This window comes from Rhincodon typus, chromosome 12, assembly GCF_021869965.1.
Source record: "Rhincodon typus isolate 14 chromosome 12, sRhiTyp1.1, whole genome shotgun sequence".
In the NCBI taxonomy this organism is placed as follows: Eukaryota; Metazoa; Chordata; class Chondrichthyes; order Orectolobiformes; family Rhincodontidae; genus Rhincodon; species Rhincodon typus.
This window is the reverse complement of record NC_063343.1, coordinates 61,737,613-61,748,237: the sequence shown is the minus strand read 5'-3', so window position 1 is coordinate 61,748,237 and position 10,625 is coordinate 61,737,613.

The window sequence follows — 10,625 nt, the reverse complement described above, 5'->3', positions numbered from 1 at the left end:
ATCCCACTCCTGATCAAAAACAGAGATTGCTGGGATAACTCAGCAGGTCCGGCAGCATCTGTGAAAGCAGAATTAACATTTCGGGTCCAGGGACCCAAAGGTGTGTAGGTTTGGTGGATTAGTCATGGGAAATGTCGGGTTACAGGGGGGGGGGGGGGGGGGGGTGGTGGGCCTCGGTGAGATGCTCTTCAGAGGGTTAGTGTGAATTCAATGGGCCAAATGGCCTGCTTCCATACTACAGAGATTCTATGATTCTATGACCCTTCTTTAGAACTCTTGATCATGAACTATGTAATGCTGCTTGAAGTGCATTGTGCGTGGATGTAAAAGAGGACTGTAGGACTGTAATGCATCTTTTTGTTGAATAGCTTGCTGACACTCTCTGCCACACTGATGCATCACGTATAACCAACTGGCTGAGATTAGCAACAGTGTCTGTCGAAACTGAACCACGATGAAGGGTATAATCTTCAGGGAGGGAGAAAATAGCTGTTTAATTATAAAACAGAACAAGATTAAATAAAGTTAAAGGTTAAAGGTAACTTAATTCTGACAGAGCACAACCCAATTCCGGTTTTGTCTGGGAAGATCTAAATTGGTGAGCATTAATAAAATGAGTCTTATATTTGAAATCTGTTAAATGCTTTCCTCGCTGCATGTCTTTGGTAATGGATTTTTTAAAGAGATGGAAAGGCCACAGGTAATTAGATGGAACCCACTAAAAGGAACATTGAGCGTTGTGTTTACACAATAACTTAATTGCAAATCCCTTTCACAAGGGAAGTTCTGAATCAAATTTTCAGTTTGATGAAATATTGGCTTGTTCTCTGTAAGGTGAGAAATTATATCTCCAAAAATCAACTTGAGAAAAGCAAATAAGTCATTCAAAAAACAAATGACCTTTGTCTAAAAATATAAATCTTCAAATTCTAAGGTGGAGGTTTTTGCATCGATTTCAGAGCTTCAGACCATGGGAAACCATGGTCTGCTGACTTCATATCATCAGCAGTAATGGCAATGACGCGAGTTTCACACACATCAGCCTGGGATATAGGATGTTAGAAACAGGAGCAGGAGCATGTTACATAGCTCTTCAGGCCTGTTCTGACATTCATTTCCATTATGTCCAAAGCTCTTTCTCAACTGCCCTGTCCCACCTTCTCTCCATACCATAGAATCATAGAATCCTTACAGTATGGAAGCATGCCCTTCGGCCCATTGAGTCTACACCGACCCCCCAGAACAGTATCCCACTCAGACCCGCCCCTATCCCTGTAACCCTGCATTTCCCGTGGCTAATCCACTCCTTGCATGGGATTTTGTATGTTACGTTGGTTCTGTCCATAGTGAGTAAGATTTCTTTGGTTCGAGTTAGCAGTTGGCGTAGGGTTGACGTGGGTTTGTGTGTTACTCTGATGTACATAATATACAAAATCCCATGCAAGGACCACAACAAACATTACATTGGACAGACAGGAAGAAAATTGGCCACAAGGGAACATGAACACCAACCAGCACCAAAAAAGACACGACCAATACTCACTCATCTCCATTCACATGGAAAAGGAGAACCACCAGTTTGATTGGGAAAACACCAGGATACTAGGACAGGCCAAAAAGAGACAAGCACGGGAATTCCTAGAGGCCTGGTTCTCCACCAAGAAGGCCATCAACAAACACGTAGAACTAAGCCCTATATATACACCACTGCAAAGGAAAACCGGAAATGAGGTAATCAAATCCAGCGGAGCCCAGAGTTTAAATACCAGGCAGGAAAACACAACAGCGCTTCATCAGAGGTTGCACTGATGATGTTACCCAGCAGGGTAATGAAACGTTTGCGAACTAACGAACCAGCTTGGCGAGTCAACCAACCATATCATCCACAACCCGAGCTAAAAATCTACTCAAGAACCTCAGTAATGTCCTGTTAATGAGGAAATTCTTCCATCCTTATCCGTTCTGTCCTATAGATGATTACAGATCCACTAGGCACACCACCCAGATGTATTAATTGCTACAAACGAAAGTTTGATGCATACTACATGAATTATAACAGTTCAAGAAGGTGTTCGTGAAGCAGTTTGACCAACAGTCCAAGGTGCATACAAGACGGGGTAGGATATGGGTGTAAAATTGTATACTGCATGCTTCTCCACCACAATTTTATCAGAGGCAGGTGGTCGTTTGGTTTGGGTCAATGGAGGATCTTAAGTGACCATTGGCCAACTAGCTTCCTATATGACTCACAATAGTTATCTCTTTGTGGATATTGGCATAGCCCTGCTTAATCCAAAGAACATAGGCAGTCAAAGTCAAGATATGGCAGCACAGCTCGGTCAAGTGGAATATGCAGTCTGTAGTGTATGGGAACTCATGGACTCCACTGGTCTCCTAGTCAACCCCATGTACAAGAGGGGATGCCAGCTGTAGAAACTTTGTTCTGCATCCACCAGGCTAAGAGTTACATAGATCGCACATTCAGAGAAGTGGTCATACTGCAGCTTCAGGACTCGGAGGCAGAAGTGGAATGGGTGACTGCCAGGCAATCCAAGAGAAGCAGGCAGGTACTTATAGAGTCATAGAGTCGCACAGCATAGAAACAGACTTTAGGAGTCTCCTGGGCTCTCAGTCATAAATTGTTTCTCCATTCTTGAAGCTGATAGGGAAACTGGTTTCTCAAGGGAGTGTAGCCAGAGCCCCATTTGTGGCACCATAAGCAGCTGTTCAGGAGGGGATGAATAAATAAGTAAGAGCAATAGTAATATATAGTTCTTGGTATAAAAGGGACAGTAGCAAGATGGATATAAAGTTGGCTGAGTGATATGAAACAGAGTGTAGTGGCCAATGGATATTTTTCAGGCAGGAAGAAGGTTTGTATTGAGTTTGGTATTGAGGTCCTTGATGTTCTTGATATATGTTCATGATCTGGGTATTGGTGTGCAGAGGCCAAATTCAAAGTTTTCAGATGGTAAGAGACTTGGAAGAATTGTAAACTGTGAGGAGGACAGGGTAGCAGCTGAAAAACAATAGACATGTTTTAAGGAATGGGCGGCAGATGGAGTTCAGGTCAGAGAAGAGTGAGGTGATGCTTTTTGGTAAGAAGAACATGGACAGAAAATAAAACATTAGTGTTATAATTCTGAAGGTGGTGCAGGGGGAGGGGGTCCTGAGTGCATATGCAGATCATTGAACGTGACAGGACAGGTGGAGAGAGCAGTTAATAAAACATAAAGTAAATTTGACTTAATTAATAAGGGAATAGAATACAGGGACAGGGAGGCTATGCAGAGCTTGTATCTGACACTTGTTAGACCTCAGCTGGAGTTTTGTGTACAGTTCTGGGTGCCCATCACAGGCAGGAGGTGAATGCATGATGAGTGTGCAGAAGATATTTACAAGAATGGTCTCAGGAATGAGAAAATTTAGCGATGATGATAGTTTGGAGAGATTGAGACTGTTCTCCTTAGCATGAAGAAGACTAAGAGGTGATCTAATACAAGTTTACAAAATCATAAGGGGGCTGAATACAGTAGATAAAGAGAAATTGTGAAAGAATGAGAGGACACAGATGTAAAGTGATTTGCAAACGAAGCAAATATGAGGTAAGATGAAACTTTTGACATGTTGGGGTCTGGAGTGATGCAGGCTTAATTGAGGCATTCAGGAAGGCAATAGGTGATCGTTTAAACAGAAACAATGTGCAAGGGTTTGGAGAAAAGGCCAGAGAACGGCACTCAGTCATAATGCTCATTGGAGAACCAAATCAGACATGGTGAGCTGAATGGTCTCCTTCCGCACAGTAACTCTTCTGTAATTGTGTGGTTTCTGTGATCAATGGTCCATATTGTGGGAAATGAGGCACTGCTGAGATTTAGGAGATAGGCATTTAAATTCACTGCATCACCACAATGACCTTGTTCCAGCAGTGGCCCCTTTAATGATTCCCTTATGTGGCTGAGTATCTTGTGGCACAGCGGTAGCGCCCCTACCTTTGGGCCTGGAGGTCTGGCTGCAAGTCCCACTTACTCCAAAGGTGCATCATACATGTCTGAGCAGGTTGAATTTTATTTTTAAAGAAAGAAAATTGAATCATTTCATGACCATTGAGTTTCATAAATGATTTGGACCAGTTGCTAGACCCCAATTTCCATAATCAATGGGCTAAATATTAGAGGAGTCTGGAATCTTTAGCACCAGGGAGGCTTTTCAACCCACCATGCCGGCGATAGCCCTTTCAAATGACTCCAATTCCCCTTTCTCATAATTCCTGCAACTTGTTTTACCATTCAAGTATTTATGCATATAAAAATGCAAAATACTGCGGATGCTGGATGAAATAACCGTTTATTATCAAGTCAACCTTTATTTACTGTAAATAGTACTTGACACTGGTCTGACTCCCTCAGAGCCAACTTGCAGAATAAGCAGAGTGTCTGGCACTCCTGTTTTTATCTGTCAGCCAGGGCTCCCTGATTGGATCAGATAACAGCCCCAATTAGGGGACCTGACCATCCTGTTGAGGTCTACCTGCTGACCTCATTACAATCACTACTCTGGAGATCTGAAAGAAAATACCAGATTGAATCCTGCGATGGCAGGACTAACGTATGAAGAGAGAGACAGATCAATTGGGACTATATGCACTGGAGTTTCAAAGAAAGGGGCGTGGGGGTTGGGTTGAATTTGTTGAAAATGGCACCTTTCACCTCCCAGAAGCTAACAACTTGTTCCAGACTTCCTGGTTTTGTGATTGTATGAGGAGGAGGGGTCTGCATGTTGAGTGAAGCAGGACCCATCCTTGCAAAACCAGGTTGCTGTTTGACCTCATGGGAACTGGGAACTCAGTCCCTGACACCAGCCGGAAGACTGAAGGGACTGGAGACCAGGAGATGAGGGACAGGAGACCTAGGGGCATTGAGACCATGAGGTTTATTGAAAGTTGCATCCAGGTTAAGAACTGAAGGACAATTTTGTCAGAATTCAGTGGGAAACAAACTGAGACTCATCTCCTTGCAGTCTTACTGGTACATCACAGTTTAATGCAAATATATTAATTAGTGAACAAAACAAAAGGCTTCAGAGAAACTGGAATCCTCTGACATTACTTTAGAGAGGCTGAGGTACTCTGGTTCTTAACCAAGATTCTGACATTATCTGATGAATTTAGAGGACTACAGAGATAGGGCTGGAGAATGGGACCAGCTGGATAGCTCTTTCTGGAGCCGATACAGCCAAGATGGGTTGAATGGCCTTATTCTGTACTGTAAAATTCTATGATCTGGTGGTTCTTACAAGATAATGCTGCTAAATCGTGGCAAAGACCATTCAGTCCAACTGATCTATACTGGTGTTCATGTTTCACACAATTGAGTCTCCTCGTACCCAATGTCATTTGCCTCTCCTTGTATTCCTTTCTACTTCCTTGATAGCCACCTCCATCTCTCCAATGGCAGGAGTTCCACATTTTGTGTATTTCAATTAATGCCTGTCACCAACTTAATTGAAAACCAATTAAAACCAGTCCAACCTTCGGCTGTGATGAATGGATTTTGCTTCATATCCGGAAATCCAGATTTTCATACTTTCCATTGAATTGGACTCTAAGCTTCAGTTGTTCTTTTGGGAGGAGTATTGTTCCATTGTACAAGCTGAACCTTACCTCTGAGGGTTGTGCTTAGGAACATCCTCTTGAGGCACTCACAGAAGTCCATGATGCTCCATGAGGTTGCTGAAGCTCTGGTGTATGTTGGACCCTTCACATTCACTTGATGCTCTCCTGCTGCAGTCAATATTTTAACCGTCAGAAAGCATTTCTCGCTTTTAGACCAGACAATGCCAACCTGTAAATGGAGGGATTGAGTTATAAGCAGAGGCTGGATAGGCTGGAGCTTTTTTCACTGGAGTGCAGGAGGTTGGGGGATGACCTTATAGAGGTTTATAAAATCATGAGAGGTACAGATAAGGTGAATGGTAGATCTCTTTTCCCGAGGGAAGGAGAGTTCAAGACTCAAGGGGCACATTTTTAAGGTAAGAGGAGAAAGATTTAAAGAAGACATGGGGGCAACAGAGAGTGGTTTGTGCGGGGAATAAAGTTCCAGAGGAAGTGATGTATGTGTGTACAGTTACAACGTTTAAAAGACATTTGGATAAGTGCATGGATAAGAGATGGTTAGATGGATATGGGCTAGGAGCAGGCAAGTGGGACTAGTTTAGTTTGGGATTATGTTCGGCATGGACTGGTTGGACCGAAGGGTCTTTTTCCACGCTGTACAACTCTATAGAGAACGGCTGTCTTTACAGGCTTGCTTTGCTTCTCGCTAAAAAACAGTTCAGCATTTTGTAGTTAAAGTTGCTTTCCCAATGCTAGACATGCTTTTTTCTCTTTGGGGTGGTGTTCTTTGCAATGTTTACATCCTGACCACTGTACGTCATCTTTTTCCCAACTTTTCTGCAAACATTTCTTCCTTTCTTCCAATAAAGCATCTTTGTTTGATCTGGAATGTTCAGGTCAGTCTGTTCTCCCATTATTACACTGTATGTGATGATTGGCAATCTCAGAGCTTCAGCACATGTAGATAAGTTTTTTGAGAGCAAGATTTCCTCTCTCAGTAGATGTGCTGCCACAGCGGGACTCTCTTGTGTCTAAGACAATCCTGCCTCTTATAAGATCAGTTGATAGATGTGTTGGTTCAGTCACATACTGATCAACGGTCCCCCTTTCCCCTTGAACTCTGACGTCCAACATATGCCATTGGAAAGTAACATTAATACAGGGTTCAAAGTATATTTTCACAAACTATAAAATCTCTCTGGTCTGGCTTGCCAGCTCCTCAGCAATATTGCCCGAAGAATTCTTTCTCCAGTGCTGGTAACAGGGTTGCTACTCTTAAACATAGAAACTACGAGCAGGAGTAGGCCATTCGGCCCTTCAAGCCTGCTCCACTTTTCTATACGATCAAAGCTGATCCTCTATTAATGCCAGATTTCTGATTTCTGCCTATACTCCTTAATGCCTTTAAAATCTAAATAAAACCTCTCTCTTTCTTGAATATACTCAATGACTTGACCTCCACAGCCTTCTCTGAGAGAGAATTCACTCTTGACAGAGATTCATTCTCCTATTGAGTTAAGAAATATTTCCTCATCTTAATCCCATACCCTGAGATTGTGACTCCTGGCTCTACACTCCCTCACCAGGGGAAACATCCTCCCTGCAACTAGTCTTTCCAGCACTGTTACAAATTCAAACATTTCAATCAGATCCCCTCTCATCTTCCTAAATGCTAGCGAATGCAAGTAAAGTCACCATTGTCTTACTAGAAAATAGGGCTGTTCTCTTACCAGTGTGTGTGAAAGAGAGTGAGAGAGAGAGAGGGGGAGACAGACGGAGAGAGAGACGACTGGTCATGCTGTAACCTGAGGGTCAACACACCTCAGGCACAAAGAGAGGTTGAGAAGGAGAGTTCTTCATTGTAACCGCAGCCAGTGAAGGAATTGAATCCATTCCATTGGCGTCATGCTGCATCGCAACAACCATCCAGGCAACTGAGCTAACCAACTGCCATTAGTGAATACAAGCCTAGTCAAACCAATCTCTCTGCATAGGACAGTCCCGCCAACCTTGGTATCAACCCTGTGATACTCTGCTGCGCTCCTTCCATGGCAGATATATCCTTTCTTAAGTAGGGAGACCAAAACTGCTCGAAATACTTTGGGAATGGTCTCAGCAAGGCCCTCTATAACTGCAGTAAGACATCTCTACTCCTGAACTTAAATCCTCTGGCAATGAAGGCCAATACATTATTTGCTTTCCTAATTGCTTCTCGCACCTACCTGCTTTCATTGATTGGTGTACGAGGACAGCCAGATCCTTTTGTACATCCACATTTACCAATATATTACTATGTAAATAATACTCTTCCTTTCTGGTTTTCACACTGAACTGTACAACATCACATTTCACCATGTGGTACAGCTTCTGCCATATGTTTGTGTGTAGGATGGACCAAAGCGCTAGAAGTTAATGATGATATTCGACTGCTGCATGAGAAAATAGATTATATAGGATGGGCTGAAGGGCTAAGATTGTTGATGATACTCCCCAAGCTGCATGGCCTTGACTGAGTCCTGTGAACATTCCTTTATGAGCTGAAGATGATGTCTGGAGCTTGTTTTCCTGTAGCTGTGTTTTCTGTTCCAGCCAGCAGTTTTGTCTTTCTGTATCTGCTTTCATCGTGTTGGCTGTTTGTTACACTGTATAAGAGAGAGAGAGAGTTTTGTTCCATGTCGCTGGACTTCACCTCGGCTCGGAATCATGAACGATGCCAGGAACGAACTTAAGTCTCCAGACCAGCCATCGATCGAGGGGCCCCTGATGGGCAGGAGCGTGTGAGACCTGTCGCTTTGTTGTTTTCTTCCTTTACTCTTCAATTTATTATTCATTTATTATTACTTAACAAACATTCATATGTAAGCAAGTTGCTGTTAGACAAGCCTTCTCTTAATTATATTTACCCAAATCTGAAAAGAACCACTTGGATACATAATGTGATCCAGGACTGTTTATCCACTTGTTCAACATTTCTAACCACCTTGAAGCTTTTTGCCAGTTCCTCACAGTTTCCAATCCTCCCCACTCCCCTTTCGTTTTATGTCATCATGTTGAATTTGGTTTCCTCATTCACATCATTTATATATATCGTGAATAGTTACGGCCAAGTACTAATTCTTGTGGTATTCCACTAGTCACTGCTTACCACTCAGATCTTTTTATTCTCAATCTGTTTCCTGTCAGTCAACCAATTCTTGATTGAGTCTAATATATTACCACGTCTCCCATGTGCTTTAATTTTACCTACTAACCTCTTATGAGGGACCCTATCAAAATCCTTCTGAAAATCCAAACACACCATATCCACTGACTCCCCCTTATCTATTCTTCAAGTTACATCCTCAAAAAAATCTCCAGTAGATTTGTTAAGGTTGATTTCCCTTTCATAAACGCATGTTCAATTCCGTTAATGCTTTCCAAGCATTCTGTTATGACATATGAATGAAGAACAAGAATAGGCCATTCAGCCCTTTGGGACTGCTCCCCCATTCAATAAGATTTGATTTTAATCTGTTTTGGGTGGCATGGTGGCTCAGTGGTTAGCTCTGCTGCCTCATAGCATCAGGGACCAGTGTTTGATTCCACTGTTGGGTGACTATGTGGCGTTTGTCTATTCTCCCTGTGTCTGCATGGGCTTCTTCTGGGTACTCCAGTTTCCTCCTACAGTCTAAAGAAATGAATGTTAGGTGGATTGGCCATGCTAAATAGTCCTGTATTGTCCTTGGATGTGCAGGCTAGGTGGATTAGCCATGGGAAATTTAAGGTTACAGGATAGGGCAGGGGCTTGGTCTGGGTAGAATGTTCTTTGGAGGGTCAGTGTGGAGTCAATGGGCAAATTGGCTTGCTTCCACACTGTAGGGATTCTATTTGACCTGATCTGATTTTAACGTCAACATGACATTCCTGCGTATCAAGAATTTATCTATCCATGCCTTAAATAGAGTTAAAGATTCTGCATCCACTGCCTTTTGAGGAAGGGAACTCCAAAACTCTTTGGAGAAGAACATTCTCCTCATCTTTGTCTTAAATGGACAACCCCTTATTTTTAAGCTGTGATCCCTCATTCTAGATTCTTTTCAATGAGACTCTAACATTTCCCCTCTGCCAATGTCAGGCTAACTGGTATCTAATTCTTTGTCTTTTCCCTTCTTATTTTAAATAGTGGGGTCGCATTTGCCATCCACCAATTTATAGGAACGACTCCAGAGTCTATGGAATTTTGGAAGGTGATCACTAATGCTTCCAATATTTCCAGGGCCACTTCCTTTAGTAATGGCTAGGGGTTAGAGTTTAAGGATAAGGGGTAAACCCTTTTAGGACTGACATGAGGAGATATTTCTTCACTCAGAGGTGGTGAGTCTGTAGAATTCACTATGACAGAAAGTGGCTCAGGACAAATCTTACATGGTTTCAAGAAGGAGGTGGATATAGCTCTTGTGGCTAAAGGGATCAATGGATGTTGGGGGAGGGTGGGACTAGGATATTGAATTTGATGGTCAGCCATGGTCATGGGTGAATGGCAGAGCAGTCTTAAGGGGTTGAATGGCCTACACCTATTCCCATCTTCTATGTTGCTATGGCTTCCACAAGCTAAAGTGAAAGCACTTACAGCAAATCATGTGGACTGTTTGTTTATTCATTCATGGGATGTGTGATTCACTCTCTGGACCAGCATTTATTGCCCAATTAGGAGGCAGTTGCATTGCTGTGGATCTGGAGTCACATGGACATTAGACCAGGTAAAGATGGCAACTGTCTGACCTAAGTGACACAAGTGAACCAGATTGTTTTTTTTTACCTCCCAACAATCATGGTCTCCATTAAACTCTTAATTCCAGATTTTAATTGGATTCAAATTCCACCATCTGCCATGACAGGATTCACACCCAGGTCCCCAGAACATGAGACAACAAGGTGCAGGGCTGGATGAACACAGCAGGCCAAGCAGCATCATAGGAGCAGAGAGGCTGACGTTTCGGGCCTAGACCCTTCATCAGAAAAGGGGGAGGGG